The sequence below is a fragment of the Ochlerotatus camptorhynchus genome, unplaced genomic scaffold, assembly GCF_037179485.1.
Source record: "Ochlerotatus camptorhynchus isolate MF236.1 unplaced genomic scaffold, CSIRO-AGI_Acam_v1.1 ptg000193l, whole genome shotgun sequence".
Lineage (NCBI taxonomy): Eukaryota > Metazoa > Arthropoda > Insecta > Diptera > Culicidae > Ochlerotatus > Ochlerotatus camptorhynchus.
In genome coordinates this window covers 3,275,508-3,291,883 of record NW_027040683.1, presented here as the reverse complement: position 1 = coordinate 3,291,883, position 16,376 = coordinate 3,275,508, and the positions used below count along the sequence as shown (strand labels likewise).

At 39.6% G+C, this 16,376-nt stretch overlaps 1 protein-coding gene across 2 annotated transcripts in view; it reads right to left on the bottom strand.

Annotated features, from left to right (window-relative positions):
* LOC135702476 (uncharacterized) overlaps window positions 1-16,376 on the bottom strand; it is a 518,995-nt gene that overhangs the window by 182,058 nt on the left and 320,561 nt on the right. The window contains exon 1 of one of the 2 annotated variants that reach the window (XM_065223518.1): window positions 8,586-8,678. The exons of the other annotated variant lie outside the window; for it this stretch is intronic. The gene's annotated coding sequence lies outside the window, so the exon portion shown is untranslated. Of the gene's footprint in view, window positions 1-8,585; window positions 8,679-16,376 lie in introns of those variants that run through there. 2 annotated transcript variants of the gene reach the window in all.

Sequence of the window (16,376 nt, the reverse complement as noted above, 5' to 3'; positions counted from 1 at the left end):
TACAACTTTAACTGAGTACAATCAAAAATTTGAAAAAGCTGGTAGCTCAGACGCTAATGTTATCTTGACATCTCTTGTTCCATTGAAATTGGTTGAAGGGGTAAATGTAATTTGGGAAAACTGTTATCCATCGTCAACCCGATACTGTCGACCAGTTTCAATACAATTAGCTAAGGAAACTAGTGACACAACCCGTCAAGAATATGATCGGATGAATACCGAAATCGCAAAGTTGCACCCGTTTGTTTTAACAATTAACGACACAGAATTCAGTGTCACATTCGAGCTTATCATGAGTATGGTAGATGGTAAAACCATCAATGCCGTAACACACACAACATCCGCCCAAAGATGCTACTTGTGTAAATCAACGTCAGCGGAATTCAACGAAATTGACAAAATGTTGAAAAAGCCTGTTACTCAATTCTTAGATCTGGGTCTAAGCAGTCTACATTGCTGGATAAGATGTTTTGAGTGCCTGTTGCATATCGCTTATCGGCTCAGTTTCTGCAAATGGGTGAAAACTTCTCATATCGAACAATTCAACCGTGCCAAAAAGCGCATACAAGATGAATTCTTCAATAGACTGGGTTTACACATCGACAAACCGCGTTCAGGATTTGGCACCAGCAACAATGGTAATACGGCTAGACGATTCTTCGCCAATGCACAAGTATCTTCGGAGATTACAGGAATTGATTTGGATTTGATACTGCGATTTCGGACTTTACTAACAGCGATTTCTAGTGGTGAGAGCATTGATGTTTCAAAATTCAAGTCATACGCGACGGAAACAGCTCACCACTACGTAAAACTGTATAGTTGGTATCACATGCCAACAACAGTTCATAAATTACTGATTCATGGAAGTGAAATTATCGACCAATCTTCAATTCCAATCGGTATGCTCTCTGAAGAGGCCCAAGAAAGCATGAACAAGGAGATTCGTCGAATGCGTGAAAGCCATTCTTGGAAAGGATCCCGTGAACGGACAATAATTGACATCTTTCATGGATTGTTGGTTGCATCAGATCCAGTTGTATCCAGTTTCCGACACAACAAGCCGAAACCGAAAAGTGATTTCCCAAAGGAAGTGCAAGATTTGTTGATCTTTGATGAAGATGACGATTAAGTAGTAAGGATAATGCTAGTGTTATAAAAGACTAAGAGTGAAAGTAGTATTTTTAAGACACCATTATTTTTCTTAATAAAATTAGCTTAACTGAAACCAAAATGAACCACTTTTGAAAAAAAAATCGATAAAAAACATATAAACTGAATGGATACCCTTCCCAATCCTTTTGTAACATGTCTATTTACTTCTGAATTTCTAATCACCATGGTCCTCCATACCGGTCATTTTATATTAACTCTCGTATGTCCAAATTTTTTATTTGATTCTATATAATTTCTTTCGATAGGCCTTCATGAAAATATGAACAATTGACATATTTTTTTTGATCTAGATCAATTCGGCTGGTCTAGAGCAGTTTTCGTAAAAAAAGATTTGTTTTTTTTTAATTTCTTGCATACTATAGCACAGGTTTTCACCAAATTTTGCCAGTTGCGTCTAGAATTAATGAGCGAATTCTGGTAAATTAAAATTTACTTTTTACAGACAAAATCTGAAAAATAATAATTTTTCAGAAAATCATCGAATATTTGTTTTCATCATAACTTAGCAGAAAGGTTTTGCATCGGATTATCTTGAAATGTTTATGGAAATGATAGATAAACAATGTATCTTTCTAACCATGTGCACACCATTTGGTAGAAAATTCAATATGTTTGGTCCCAGCAGTTTAAGCGTACCTTGCCAAAAAGCAGGCTTGGGTGTTACAGGGTTAAAATATGTTTTTAACCCCTTGGGGCAACTAGGGGCAAGTCGGGATGCATAAATTCAAAAAGTTGAGGAAATTTCCTATAGAATGTATATCATGTGACCTTTTCGGACTGTTTCAGAAGATTGTACAGTACGAATTTGCAAAAAAAATAAGGTTTCATCATACCACTAACCATACATTATCAACATTTTCCATAGTTTAGAGTAATCTAAACGGATGGGTTTGAATGGAACAATAAGTTTATCCATCAAACTTCAAAATGAAACTTGTTGTGCTCAAATCGGTTTAAAATTGGAAGAGTAACAGCCATTTGAAGTGAGCCTTAAAAATGTAGTTTTTGAACCAAAAATCATTAAAATTTGTTGACACCGCAGCCTTCAAAGTGCTGTCAAAATTCAAAATAACATCCAATAGTCATGAAACTTTGCGACAACGTTATTCAAAGTGTAAGAAAGCTTGGAAAATTATAAAATACTCAAAATAACAAAAAAAAAAATTTGGGTTTCGTCCGGCCTCCGGCCACTGTGCATCGCGATGATAAACAAAATACGACGGCCAAAGCGCGATCCCGGAGGCTGTACACGACGATGCTGACGAAGTTTGACTGCGTGGTAATGGACGACGAAACCTACGTCAAAGCCGACTACAAGCAGCTTCCGGGACAGGAGTTTTATACGGCAAAAGGAAGGGGAAAGGTAGCAGATGTTTTCAAGCACATGAAACTGTCAAAGTTCGCAAAGAAATATCTGGTTTGGCAAGCCATCTGTACCTGTGGCTTGAAAAGCAGCATTTTCATAGCTTCCGGGACTGTCAACCAAGAAATTTACATGAAAGAGTGTTTGAATAAACGTCTGCTGCCTTTCCTGAAGAAACACGGTTGTTCCGTACTGTTTTGGCCGGATTTGGCATCTTGCCATTACGGTAAAAAGGCCATGGAGTGGTACGCCGCCAACAACGTGCAGGTGGTTCCCAAGGACAAGAACCCTCCCAACACGCCAGAGCTCCGCCCAATTGAGAAATACTGGGCTATTGTCAAGCGGAACCTAAAGAAGACCAAAAAAACTGCTAAGGGCGAGCAGCAGTTCAAGGCAAACTGGCTTTCTGCGGCGAAGAAGGAGGACAAGGTGGCTGTACAAAATCTGATGGCAGGGGTCAAGCGTAAGGCCCGGCAATTCGGATTTGGAAAAGCGGAAGCCTAACTGAATATTTTTCCTGAATTTTATACTAATTGAACTTGAAAAAGAAATTTAATTTGATTTTTTAAATAAACGATTTCACCGATTTACACGCGTTTTCCCTTGACCAAATTTTGACCGTATCACCCTTTACAGCCTTGGATAAAGCAATTTTTTTTGCCTCCCACCCCTCCAGGGGATCCTTGGTTCTACCAAATATTTGTCGATTTCGGCGATTGCCGATGCAGACGGATCCTTGGTGCTTTGTAATTCATTGACTTTTGCATCAAATTCCTCCCAAACTATGGATCGACATAGTTTCTCGTTGTATCCTTCAATATGCTCGTGCTGCTGATCTGAATTGCCAGGATCAGCTTGTCCAATCTTCTCAATTAATGATTGATACGCCTCATTATAGTTCGAATCTTCGCTGAATACTTGCTTCTTGAATCTGGGGTCCAATAAAACTGCCAGGCCCACCAACTCGTTGGTTTCCCTGCCACAAAACCGCTTGGCTAATCCATCAAGAAGTTCCTGTCCCAACTTCCGCACTATCCCTGGTGATGATGACTCTTTTTCCAAATTTTGTTTAACTTGTTGGCTCATGATTCGGACTAGGACTGCAGTTTTCGACAGTGAAACATTTTTGTCAGCTGAAATTTCCTCCGTAACGGCATAAAAATCTCCAAAATCTTGACAGCTCTTTCAATTAAATCCCACTCACGTGTTTCCAAACGAAGCTTCGATTCCAGCAATGCCAAGGTTGATACAACAGCTTCTTTGTTAATAAGAAGCCGTTGCAACATATCGTAAGTGGAGTTCCATCTAGTGGCAACGTCTTGCTTTAGTTTCAGCTCTTTCATGCCAAGTTTTCCTTGCATCTCGTGAAGCTTAGCCAGCGCAGAACTGCTTTTTTTGAAATACTGTACGATGTACTTGCATTTATCTACCACCAGCTGGATGGAGTTTGCAATGCTGAGTTGAACAATAAAATTGAGGGAGTGAGCAAAACATGACAGATGAATAATGTTCAATTTTGATGCAGCTGTCTTCATATTAGCGGCATTATCAGTAACCAAAGCAATAATTTTGTTCCGAATTGAAAACTTTTTCAAGACATTCGTGATCCAAACAGAAATGTTTTCTCCAGCATGTCTATCACTGAACTCGGAACACTCCAACAAGTAAGATTGGAGCCGTGAATTCTGACCAAAAAAATGAGCGGTTAAAGCATAAAATCCGACATTGTTTGAGTTGGTCCATCCATCGCAAGTTAGACAAACAGCCGAAGCAGCCGACAGATCATTCATAACTTTAGCCAACAGTTCATCGTAAACGGTTGGGAGTAAGCTGTTTGTTAACGCCTTTCTGCTTGGCAACTTGTATGATGGGCACAACATTTTCACAAATTTACGAAACTCATCATCTTCGACTATTGAAAACGGGTGGTATTCCTTACATATCATTTTCATCAGTTGTGTGTCGAAAATCCTGCTTTTTTGCACCGACATTGGCTTGACGATGTCAACAAATTTCGACATTGTTGTTTGAGAGGTAGATCGAGCGGAAACTGGAGCCGAACTTGATTCCGGAGATTGATCCAAATCATCCTTGGGTTTGCCTGTACTTACAGCTGCAGGATTTGAAATCTCTTCATATGTTGCTGGTGGTTCAGGACTATCTGCACTCGAAAACTGAATCGTCGGATGTTTGCCTCTAAGATGCCTTTTTAGGTTTCCGGTCGAACCACCGGCTGTTGCTATCAAAGCAGAATAGTGCCGGCATTTACCTTTGCCCTCCTCCTTCGTGAAATGATACCAAATTTCACTCGAAGCTTTTCCTTGAGCAGACATTATGCAATTAGTTCCTAGAATACATAATTGTTTGTAAAGATTTAATTGATGACCAATGATTCAAATTAGTTACTCACAGATTACGAAAATAGACGTAATTTTGTCTTCCAGCTGGAGGATTTTGTTTTGCTTAAAGCCCACACTCACAACAACAAAATTTTGACAGCAGTAATCAGCAAAACAGCAAATGAACTTCTGCAACCCCAGCGGGCGTTATAATAAACGTTTGGATTTCGTTGTAACACCGGCATCATCAGATTTCAAATAATGTGAAGAATGCTATATTTGCCTCCACATCTAAAATCCAAATTATTTGAAATCCGTTCAACGAAAAAAAATACTGTTAGAAAACATACACCAATATTCGATTTATATTAATTTTTTATCTAAATTGTAAAAAGTGTTTGTTAAAAAATATTCTTCGTCTCAAACGTATCATCAAAAACCATTGGGTACAACAGCGGGTTTCCGCTGGGTTACCTGACGAGAGTTGTCAAATGTGGGAAGACGAATAGAAGCAAAGCAACATGTAAGAGCGAGTGAGAGAGAGATCCGAATCATGTTTGACTGCTCGTTTTCAATCCTTCCTATCCAAGAACATAGAGAAAAAGAGTAGTGAACTCTACTGAACCGCTGAGTCGGTTCTCATAAAAAACAAAACGGTGGATCATTCATTCTCCGCGCTGATCCGGATCTTTTGAACGGATCTGGATCTGATCGCCCATCTCTAGTGCAAACATTATCACGCATACGGTAAGTAAACGATGTGCAACGGAATCATTTTTGTGTAGCGTCAACTCGTAGCTACATGTTGTACATGTTGCGAATAGTCTGGCAATATCAAAGGAGGTTGTAAAATCAATGTCATGCTTGATATTTTATTTCAATATCACGCGTGATATTGGGAGCCCTTGAGAGCGAAAAAAGAGGATTATGCCATCACTGTCTGAGACTTTGAAATTTTTTTTTTTTTTAGATTTAATTGTTTTACTGCATTAGAAAAGATGTGTTTGCCGGCTCTAAATCGACCATGGTCATATCAAGGGGACAGGATTTTAATTAGTAACAGTGGATTCTGTTGTACGCGATTTTCTCGAGTTGCTCGATTTTAAATCTGGGATATACTAAATTAAATGTTTCATATGCCTAAGGTTGTTTAAGGCAAGCCTAGAGGTCCTATGAGTTCTAAATAGATACCTTAAAAGTTAACTCCAGATATTTCTTAGATTAACTTCATAGGTCTTATGGGTTAGCTGCAAATACCTTAGCAGTCAACTCCAGAGGTCGTATGGATTGAGCTGAAAAGCCTTACGGGATAAGTATAGGGGTCTTCAGAGTCACTTGAAGAGACCTTAAGGGCTAAGTCTGGGTTAATTTCAGAGTTCTACTTAAGAAACTTAAGAAACATTATTGATAAGCTTTAGACGCTTGATGAGTAAACCACAGACAAACAGACATAACTCTGGAAAGTTGGTCATCGAACAAGCATTTAACGGTAAATTTAAAAGTATCGTAGTTGGTAGTACCGCCACCAGTGGTTTGATAGTTTTAATCGGTGGTACATTGCAGTAGGAACCACAACTGCTAAGTAGACTTGAACGGTTGGTGGTGTGTAATTAGGAGGTTGTAGAAGGCATCATAATCAGCGATACGATATGCCGCACTTCTGAGTCGATCAGATGGTTTAAAACTGATTTGACGAAGATACTCCTATGGTTGGATTGAACTCTCGCCCGTTCGAGTTCTGAGTTCTTGGACGGGGAGGATTTAATAAACAGAAATTTCATTCATCATCGATCGGGTTTCTCCTTAGCTCCTGTAAACCTGCAAGGAATCAACAGTTTAAAGGATAATCGAGACAGAATTTTATTGATGCGTTGAATTTGCTTGAACACCTTCCAGTTACTCCTCCACCTCCCATTCCGCTAACGTTTCAATGATAATGCTTGCCATGATCCATCTGAGAAATTGAGCATGTAAACACAATCACAAGTCATAACTTTCAGGGTTGCCAAACTCATGGAATATTGACACCTTGATAGTCATGCTTTGATTGACCCTGATAGACACGCTCGGTACATGTACAGCTTAATCACTCGGTACAAATTAAGGTGTGCAGAGTTGAATACCCCTTGATGCATAATCAATTTGTTATTATTACTATGACAGAAAAAAAACAACAACAACATGTGTTACTATTTAAATATTTCTATTAAATTTGCGATATTCAAAATTGCTACGGTATTCAATTCCTACGCATCGAAGATATTTAAACAGACATGAAGGACGATATTTATTTTGTTGGGAGAGAACTAATATTTGATAAGATTTAAGCCAACATGTTTAAATATGAGCTAAGAAATCTACTAAGCCTACGAAAGTTAAATAACAATATACGACAATGTATCAGTATAAGAATTAAAGAGGAACAGGACGAAGTCAATTTTTTATCGATTCAATTCGCAGGTAGATTAATATCAACAATAATAAATAAATGTTTAAAAGAACTATAAAAATCAAAATTATCTTTGTGTTGTTTACTAAAGAGCAGCAAGCTGCTTGTTTTATATCGTCACTGCACTGCATTATTTTGTAACGACTAGTGTTTATTAGATAACAAGTTTATTTTGACTTAAAAAAAAGTAAAACATTTAAAAATAGGTTTCAGTGATAAATCTACATGCTCTTTTTTATCAAATATCAAATTTTGTTTTCAATGATATTTTTAAGAAATATGAAAATAAAACCAAACTATGAATTCAACCTAAATTTAAAAAAAGAATATCAAAATATGTTATCCACATGATTTCAAAAACATAATTTGTTATCATTTTGATAATATGTTGATATCCGCCTTAGCTCGGGTTTTGTTTCCTGATAGCAGTTTATACTGAAATGAGTAGTAAGATACAACCATAAATATTTTGATCTGTTGACTTGCAAGATAGTTCCACCACGCACGCAAAGAACAGCTGATTAACGCTTTTAGGAAAACATTTAATTTTTATGATTCATTTCTCCGTCACCAAATTTAACTGATGATGTTATCCTTATCTGAAGTGATTATCCAAATTCTTCTTCACTTTCGTAACGTCACCAACAGAGTTGCAAATCGTCAATGACTAATGCACATAAGATTTTTCTTATAGAATGCATCAGTATGAACATTTCACCCCTTCCATCGGGTCACCTGTTTTCGAGGTAGCGTAATCTTATCAGCACATATTTCTTCCACAATTTTCAGTTGTTTATCGACTCGCACTGCGCCACTGACACAAACACTTGAACGCAAGAAACGAGCTTTACGATAACGAAAACAAATACCAGCACTACCATTCCCCACCGCCAACCTCCTTAACAACGGCCTACTCTGGTAATTTAGATTAAATTCCATTCCACGGCATACTAGGACTATCGCTCGATCGACGACGACGACTTTAACCCCATCTCATCGAAGCTGCCCTCACTTGGGTGAATACAACATTGCACTTGATAAGAATGGGAAATCCGAGGAAAATTTCACACGAACACCGTAGAACACTCGAAAACGCGTATTATCTTTTCAACGATGATGGCAATCACAGGAACACGTGATAGAGCACAAATCAGGCACTGCTTATATGCAACCCAGGTTTCAATGTCACTTTGACATAACAAAAATAAAGTTCAGTTCACAGTCAGGGTTGGTTGCACACACACACGCACGCACCTACGTGATTAGAATCGGAATAAAGTAGCCGGAGACGGATTGGAAACCTTGAGCTTGAGGCCCAAAAGAACGTGTCCGCCCACACCGGCGATTTATTGGCGTTAATTCGCTGGACACAGGCAGGTTGCTGTAGAACTTACGTCGGACCTACTATCAACTGGCGGAGCGATAAAAGCGAACTAAAACAAAAGTCGTGTTTGCGTGGCTGATAATAATGATACAAGGGTAGTCGGTAGAGTGTTAGAAGAGGCACCACCGTGCTCCTATAGACACAACTGTCTCAGAATCGACTTGTGAAGGTAAACACAGACAGCCCCGAGCCACATCAGTGCGCGGGAGTAATTAGGGTAGAGCCGGCGGTTGTCGTGCGAGCGGAATCGTTCGAACGTGATTCGGGAAAAGCTTTTTAAAAGAAAAAATGAGCGAAATGTGCAATCCATCACCGTAGGTACAGATTCTGTAATGTAAGATTCTGTGATGTATACACAGATTCTGTGTATGAATTTGCTGATAGTTCATCGTGCAAATTAAGTTGATTCTTTAAAAAGTCGCTTGTACAGTTTGTTGTAAGAACTACAATTTAATTTCTCGTTAGAACCACATATTTACAGACAAAACAATGAAAGATACTAACGCCTAATGTATTTATGGCTTGGTGTGGTTGTTTACATGCTGGAACAATTACTTGATTGTATACATATGCTTAGGCGCATATAGAATTTTTTTCGTGGATGTAGGTGGGTCTGGCTGGATCTCCGCTATCCCGAAACAATATTAGGGACTGTGTCCAATACCAAACCGCTTTATTAACGTAGTACAGCCAACTCTCTATATCTCGACATTGAAGGGACCATCGAGATATGGAGAGATCGAGATATAGAACAAGAAAAGCCTACTAGACCATTTGAAGGGACAGAGATAACCATCGACATAAAGAAGAAAGTGGTCACATATCAAGATATAGAACATCGACATATGGAGAATTGACTGTACTACTAGATATTGGTAGTTAAGTATCAACTAGCTATCCTTCGAAGATGGTACCAATTGACATCACCTGCGATCTGCTAATAACTGTTGTGTATCAGCAGCCAGCGCAAAACGTGTTAATGCGCATTGAAGTGTTTCCTTATTATTAAGGCGACATTCTGCCCTTCGTGGGACTATTCAAAACTGCAGCTTCCGAGTAAGCATACAATGCATCGCGCGACTTACACAATCTCACCCATATTTGTCTGGTGCGGTCAAACGTGTTGTATTGTTTGCAGATGACCAAATTTTAATCGTCAAACGTTGCGCAATCTCCGCACGCGGAGATGCATCTCTCCAAGACGGCGTTGAGAAAGTTTTTTCTCTCTCTTCTCTGTTCTCTTCATTTAACAATTATTTGCCGCTGTGGATTATCATAATCGCCGGACGGAACAGTGCGATTCGTCTGGGTGTATGTCTATGATTTAAAGGTGCCAAGAGAAGCAATGAACAAAACAAGTGCATCATCTTATGCTGTTCGCAGCCGGCAGGGCAGCAGTTTGCCCATTTTTCGACAACAACCCCCTGCTGCTGCCACAACAAAGAGAGAAAGCGATCGTCGATATAATAGAGATATTAAATTGAAAACTAACAATCAAACGATAAATCAAATCTTGGGCCGGTAGTGCATTTTTGCTTGATTCGGATTTCGCCTATTGGATGGAAGCCGCCCGATGCTGGTGGGTGGAAAAAGGCTTTTTGATGGCGGCGGTGACGAGGTGGAAGAGTAGGTATCTTTATTTCGGAGCTATAGTTAGGAGTAGCCTGACCATGATTACACGGTGATTTTGGCCAACGAACGGTAGCCGGGCTAGCAGTATGGGCTGTGATCAGAAATCACTCATCCGGTTAGCGTGCGCAATTCAAATCAAATTCACACGCCGCACCCACCAAAGGATGGCAATTTAGGAGCAGTGCGGGTTGTCGTAAAAGAGATTTTCTTACGATTGATTTTGATGAACTGCTCCTTGATTGCCTGCTGTTTGGTTTCATTTGACTTGTGGCTTCCTTGGATTTGGTGGACTAACCACGATCGGTCCAAAGAGAAGTCCAATTGAAAAAGAAGAAGAATTAAGAATGATACATTCAATACTCCCTTAGGTCAGTCGGTAAAGGCGCTGCTAGGTGGCTGAGTTCGATTCCCGGTCCGATCCAAGAATTTTTCGGGTTGAAAAATTTCTAGACTTCCCTGGGAAGTAGTATAGAGTATGATTTCACTTGTCACACAAGTATAATAATGCAAAAATGGTATAGGCATCGAAAGCTCTGTGAAAGTGTATCAAGAACACTAAGTAGAGAGCACGCAATGAGCTAATATTGCGATAAGCAATAAGCTGGAAATGCGAAGAAGAAGAAGAAGAAGAATAAGAAGAATAACATTTGATTTTAAAGCTTATGATTCCACATTAATCCAGTCAGTAACATTTTACTGGGTTTTAAAATTACGGAACTGTTGGTGAAATAGACTTAGTTCGATTAACCACATTTGATGATAGAAATTGGTGATTCCTTACGGATAAAGGTCATTTGAATTTTTACCAACTTTTTCAGCTTATTCTAAAACGCGGTAAAAATACTGAATCCTTTAAAATCATATAAGTTTAACAATTTTTGACGTAGGATTACGTCTTTCGGCAACATATTGGGTGTGCAATTTCAAACAACCAAAATCGACTGCGTTACGAAAAGGGGTCAGGATTCGACCACTTATAGCTCTGTCCATAGCAGATGGATATTAATTATTTACAAGCCAATCGATTGGAATGTCATCTACGAATCTGCTAAAATCAACAATTCATCAATTTTCAAAAGGTCGCTATTGAAAAGTGCACAAATGTGCAACTGTTGCTATAAAAATGAAAATTATCACCGATTGACTGCGAAAAGCGCTTTCTCTAACACAGTTTTCAAAACGAATTCACTTCGGTCTCACCGAACGATGGCACGTGGCTGTAGATTGTTCTCCACACGACGAAAGGCTGCTCGGACGTTCGAACTGCAGCCCACTGAGTGATCCAATCTCTGAAGAAGGAAGAAGAAGTTACACCGCTACTGATCAGTTGCTCGTCGTGAGGCGCTGTTGGCCATCTATGCCGAGCGCGTCACCCAACATACAGCTCGTCAGCCTAATCCGTGTTGAATACCCTAATAGCTCAGCATTACTAAACCATCACGACAAAACGATTCTTTTCAGGACCACCATAAATAATTATTTTTTCACCCCTCTTTGATAATATACCCAGCAACCAAAGTTTTGTGGTCAAATGCGTCAAGTATTGAAGTGGTACATAGAAAATCTCGCCACGACCGAATACCACATGACCATGTCAATTAACCAGAAACACGTAACGTTTCTCCAGAACGCTAGAAAAAGCAAAAAAAAACACGAATATCTCGCGATTGAAAACAATTTAGCAAGAAATTACGCTTTTTTTTATTATGTATTATGTATAATTTTTATAAAAATTACGTGTGTTTTGTGCGCGAAAATGCGTAATTTTGTCATCAGAAAACGAGGCGTTTCCGTGATGGGAAAAGTGGTTTCCCTAACACAGTCGCCGAATATTGATGCCAAGCACTGAGCAAGCCGGACGGTACCTATCGATATGCCTTTTGATGCAAAGTTTAAGCCCCTCCTATTAAGAGAATTGTTGCAAAAAAATATTCTTTTAATAGAAAGCATAAACGTAAGTACCGTCCGGTATGCTCAGATTCTGCGATTGATGGAAAAAATTCCACAGCATTGTTCTGAACTGGCTTCCAAGCTTCCAACCCATCGGTCCTTTTCACGACCACAAATGACTGATAAAAGAGTTAACTAAAGAGTAAGAGCTTGTATCCAAGACATATCGTCCAGGATTGGCTTGTACTAAAGGGTGTCCACGATGAAATTGCCACACACAAAATTGATTCGCAAAATTCGAGTTTTCATCCGATTGCCATCAAATTTTCAGGGATTGAGAAATAACTATTAAACTTCATTTAACCATTTTACTCGTATTTTATTTACAGTCCATACGCAAATGCCCGCACCTTGGCCTTAACCCCGGCCATAAGATTCTGCACAACCTGTGAATCAACCGGTTTTTGCATGTAAACCCATACTTTCTTCAGTTCCTCGACTGTCTTCACTACCTTAGGTCGTTTAAGAAGGTGCTGCTTCATAATCGCCCAGCACTTCTCGATGGAGCGGAGCTCCGGAGTGTTGGGAGGGTTGAACATTTTCGGCACGAAATTGACCTTATTGTCCGCATACCACTTCAGCACGTCCTTGGAGTAGTGGCATGAGGACAAATCCGGCCAGAAGATTGTTGGGACGTTGTGGGCCTTCAGGAGAGGAAGCAGCCGCTTCTGGAGGCACTCTTTTATGTACACCTGTCCGTTCATCGTGTCCTGGGTCACGAAAGGTGCACTCCGCTTCCCGCACGTGCAGATGGCTTGCCAAACCAGGAATTTCTTCGCAAATTTGGACATCTTCTGAGTGCGGACATGCTCCGGAACGCTGAACTTATCCTTGGCCGTGAAAAACAGGTTGCCGGGGATCTGTTTGAAGTCGGCCTTCACATATGTTTCGTCGTCCATGATGCAGCATTCAACTTTCGTCAGCATGTTGAGGTACAACTTCCTGGCACGGGTTTTGGCGGACTTGTTCTGCTTCTCGTCGCGATTAGGGGCCTTTTGTACCTTGAACGTTCGAAGCCCAGCCTTAGTTTTGGCCTTCTGGACAAAACTTCGGCTTAGGTGCAGCTTCTTAGCCACATCCCTAACGGAGGCGTTCGGATTTCGGTTGAAGGCCCCAACTACGCGGTTGTGATTTTTGGTGTTGTACGGAATACTTTTTCCTTCACTTCTGGGCTTCCGATCGGTGGTCAACCGTTCCTCGAACCGCTTAATCACTCGCGACACCGTGGAATTCGCGATTCCCAACGTTTTAGCGATGGAACGATGCGAGAGATCCTTGTTCTCGTGATGAATGCGCAAGATTTTATCACGCACGAGCTGTTCTTTCGACTCCATTTCCGCGAGTTTTGATCACAGGACTTTAAAACATGCAGGATGTAAATAATGCACTATGAACTAAATCCACCCAAATTTTCATTAAATTCTACCCAACGGTTAAAAAGTTAGAGCAATTTCATAGTGTTTCAATTTCATCGTGGACACCCTTTACATGGACATCGACAGAGCACCTCAAAAACAGAACTCTCAAATTGCTTCCGAATTTCAACTTACTTACTTCACTGATAACGAGTTAAGAAATCAATTTAATATTTACTATACTTTTGCTGTGACATCAAAACTACCTTTCGTAATCCTAAGTCAAATCTACGGTCGTGTCTTGGATACAACCTCTTGCTTTTTAATTAAAGAATATGGGTCATTACGCGCCAAGTGATCACTGCACGTGCAATCGACCTTCTGCTATTTTAACCACAATAATTGAAACATACTACTTTTAGGTCAAATTAAGATCTGAACAGGCACGCATCCCTCTTTTTCTTAATTAAAAAAAATATATTCTATTTGCAAACGTCGTACAGAGGGGTATTTCTTCTAATCTAACTGGCCCAAAAGTCGATTTTCAAAATTAACCAAAATTAAGTTTTAATTGTTGCATTGAATGTCCAAAAGATAGGAGAACAAAACTCTATGCTTCTTATTTGCTATTCAAAGCTCACAACTTTGTGGTTTCAATTCAAATTTGACTGTTTATGCATCGTGCAATGAGTGTTCACTCGGCTGTCGACAAAAGCAGGCCACGCTCGATGTGTGCCACGCGATCGTCTGTTTTCTCGGCCGCAACCGCAACCAACCTCCTCATTGTTCGTCATCAGCAGTTCTTTCGGTCGATGCGTCGTCGACTTTGGAAAGCATCCATTTAGTGATGAGTGTGTGAGTGCTGACCACGTTTTGGAAGCGCTCTGACCCCCGTTGGCGTAACTGCCATACAATGAAACCACTGGAAGCGGCTCCAGTTCTGATGGAGGAGGCTTTTTGGATAGAGGACGATAAAGTGTTTATTGTGTTGTACCTTTTGACTATAGTTTTAAGCAGTGCTGAGTTGCATCACGGTACTGACAGCCTTTAGATTGACAAAAGAGATTCCTACGGTTAATAATCAACACAACTGAGAACCCTCTCTCCGTAAAACTACTCACCATTATGATACAACAACCGTGAGATAACGGTTTTTGCTTTTCTCACTCATTCGCAATATCACTAACATCTATCATGTGGTACCATCATATCACCGAGGAAAAATACAGATAAGGCGATAGTTGGGATGTATCAAGGAAAAAGTCTTACCAGAAATTATTATTGCGAGAATTCATTTCTGCATGAACACGTACTACCTGCAGTCAAGAATGCTGATTCATGGATAGAGATTTTGCAGCTATTTATTTTTCCGGATACCGTGACGCTTGAGCTCGAATAATAAGGATGCTGACCGCATACCGTATCCACATTACCAGGCCCAAGTATCAAGGGATCCGTAAAAAAAAAGCCTTGCGTAAATAGCAATTCCCCGTTAAATATGAATTGTAGCTAGAGGTGCTATTGCTGAGTAATCAAACGATGAACTGTTGAACAAGTCATTGTATATCTCAATACAATATTTGCTTGGTTTACCACAGTTCAGGATTATTTCAGAAAAAAAGTTGACAAGCATCAAATTCAAGGGTCATACAATAACGTTAGCAGTTTTTCGGAATATTTCAACTCGCCCTCTCCCAATGTAAGACTTTGTAAAATCATTTCGCTCCTCCACTCTTATTAATATCTTATCCTAAATCAATTGCTCCTCCACTCTTATTAATATCCTACAGGATTTTGCATTTGATTTCCTTATCCTTAAGATATGTCCCTTTTTAGTAAAGATATCGTTAGAAAATTGCAAGCACCCCATCCCTCTTTAATGCTTACACAATTCAAGACCAACAATTGAAAAAGCCTCAACTCCATTTTGTAAACAGACCTTGTAACGCCATTTTCTCGCGAAACGAAACCTACATTCACAAACCTTAATCACAATCGAGAAGAGGAGAATTCTACCTACCTGTTAATTTTGTTCGTTTGCGTTGGCGGACTTCGGTTCGCGACAAAATGGCTTTGCAAGGTTTGTTTACAAAATGGAGTTGAGGCCTTTGCAATTGTTGGTATTGAATTATTGCACGGTGCATTATAAATACACATTTTCTTCACTTGAGGTTTCAACAATCAAAGCAACCATTGGTATCCATCAACAAAGAAATCTTCAAATCGTTACTTCTGAATTCCGTAAGGAAACGCAGTGTATTTCAATAAATCATCGCTAAAATTAATAGCAAATTCGTTTATTATTCAGTTGCAACCTGGATCGGGTATCAAGATTGGATCTGCCTATTTTCTGACAAACGTCAGTTTGTTCGTTTGCTTTTAAAACCCAGCTCAGGTTGAGTTTCGCACTGACAAAAAGTTCGGTTTCGCACTGATTTTGTCAAAGGTCCAGCTCCAGTTCCATGATGGTCCTTGCATATTTTCGGAGCAATTAAAAAATCTTAGATTTTTCGCTTCACTTTTCGCACGAAACGTAACCATGTTGAAAAGTTATTTGTTTTGACATTATTTAATTCTCGTGAGCTTGTTAATTGTGAGTTGTGTCAGTTTTGAGATTTATTAAGCATCGTACACAATGACGCGTACGTATGAGAGAATTGATATTGCCGATGGAACATAAAAAAGTGGTAGTGGCAAGTAAAATTTTTTTTGAAGATAAACGGATATT